Raw genomic sequence first — 2,500 nt, forward strand, 5'->3', positions numbered from 1 at the left:
AGCTGAAAGCAGTGGCTGGACATTTTGGTGCGAGTGAAGTAAAGTTTAAAAATCTCATTGAACTGAACTTGACGGTTCTTACAGGAAAAGCGCGTCTTCATCAAATATAGAAGATTGTTTTGCTTCGAACCGCTCACCACTGGCTAGAAAGTGAAGAAGTAACTTGCAGCTCAGTCTAAAGGCTGAGAGACTGTATTAATTACGATAATGTTGGTGATATCAAGTTGCCAAATGACAATAAAAACGGAATTAGATGAAAATGACGACGATTAAGAAGTGAAATTAGCGATAATCACATTAAAGGAATGAGGTTAACGATAACGAGATTTTTTATTGATATAAGGATAATATGGATGATATTAGTAATGATAATGATGATGATGATACTACGGCTACTACTGATAATGATAATCATGGTTATGAGAATGATAACAATTGCATTAGTAAGAACAATAACAATGAAGTAGTAATTATAACAATAATGATAATACTGACAGTGGAAATAATAGTAATAACAATGATAATGATTATCATAAATGTTTTCATTACCAATATTTTCTTATTTCTTTTACCTCTCCAAATAAAAGGCCCCTACTCTTAAATGCCCAGCACAAAATTAAGGAAAGTGGACAATTACCTCAGCGATGAGTTTTACCCTATATAACTATGCTCTGGAATTAAGCTCAAATCTTCCTTTGGGGTGGGGGGTTGGGGTGGGGGGAGAATGATCTCTTTATCTCCTATATTTAAAGTAATTCCCATTAAAATGCAGTACCGGCGGGAGGGTTTGCGAGAACTTTCGACCAAACTTTGCCCATCATCAGAAGGAATTTTCTAACGAATGCAACTCCTGCATTTTGATAAAAGAACCGCAAAAAGTGTGAGCTGTACTTTGGCTTTCCAAAAGGGCTTCTCGCGGCGGTAATGGCTTATAATGTGGAGCAAAAGTTTCTTACAGAGTATGGCGGTCTAGTCAATAAGGAAAGAGTTTTAAGGCTAACGCCAAGTAAGTTTTTTCTTTTTCTTTGCTAATTATTATCATCATTATCATTGTTGTTGTTATTGTTATCACTTTTGTTATCAACATTTTCACTGACACTATTATTGATTATTAATCTTCCTATTAATATTTCGATTATGATGGTTTAGTATATTATTTCAAACGAGGAACTTAAGGTATTCCAAAAAGCGTATGAACAGTGTGTTAGTTGATGAAATTAAATACGATTTTTATATTCAGCTGCATATGTCTATATCAAGATTAAAACATATAACTGATAAGCTGATATGGATAACGACATACATAACTTTGCAGACACGCCCGTATTTGCCGTGCCACTCTGCTTTTCTGTCTATCTGGTCATCTGTGAATATATGTATCTAAATGCATGAGTTAATAAATGAGTGAGCATACCATATTTATGCTACAAATGAGGTTTTATGATAATATACACGATGATGATAATGCTAATAGTAATGTTGACGTTATTGTTAATAACATAAATGATATCAGTGGTAAAGGAATTAAAGGATTATATATATATGTATATATATATATACATACATATATATATATATATATATATATATATATATATATATATATATATATATATATATACATATATATATATATATATATATATATATATATATTATATATATATATATATATATATATATATATAATATATAATATATATATATATGTATATATATATACATATACATATACATATATATATATATAATATATATATATATATATATATATATATATATATATATATATATATATATATATATAATATATATATATATATATATATATATATATATATATATATATATATATGTATATATATATATACATATATATATATATATATATATATATATATATATATATATATATATATATATATATATATATATATATATATATAGTAACAATATTGATGAATATAATACAATGAAATGTCAGTGATAATCAGGATGATAATATCGACTTTAATTGTGACAATAATGAGGATACTTAGCATATTGTAGTATTGGAAACAACAATAACAATAATCTGGATGACTATGACTATGATGAAGATGATGATGATAATAATGATAATGATAATGATAATGATAATGATGTTGGTGATGATGAAGATGATGCTAATAACATAGTAGTGATAACAACAAATAACATCCATAATACTGTCAGTGATACAATAGTGATGAGGAAATTGATCCTAATCATAATATCAATAATAATATCAACAAAAATATAATATAACCGTCTTTTTAGATTTTAGCGCATTATGTTAAAACAGCATATGTGAGATTTGCAAAATATGCATCTAAACAAAATTGAAATCATAAAATGCATGTTAGATAATCAAATTACAGTAAAAGCACTTAACCAAAAGGAAAACGGGAAATTAAATAAATGTATTTGATTCTGTGCTTTAGATCACATAATACCATGAATTACGGCTTAATTATTTTCA

The 2,500-nt window shown here is 27.0% G+C and overlaps 1 protein-coding gene across 1 annotated transcript in view; it reads right to left on the reverse strand.

Annotated features, from left to right (window-relative positions):
- The window catches only part of LOC122246523 (lachesin), a 349,752-nt gene that overhangs the window by 53,344 nt on the left and 293,908 nt on the right, over window positions 1–2,500 (reverse strand). The window lies entirely within an intron of this gene.

The sequence above is a fragment of the Penaeus japonicus genome, unplaced genomic scaffold, assembly GCF_977035675.1.
Source record: "Penaeus japonicus unplaced genomic scaffold, GWHDUDI00000001_assembly GWHDUDI00000001, whole genome shotgun sequence".
NCBI classification, from domain to species: Eukaryota; Metazoa; Arthropoda; class Malacostraca; order Decapoda; family Penaeidae; genus Penaeus; species Penaeus japonicus.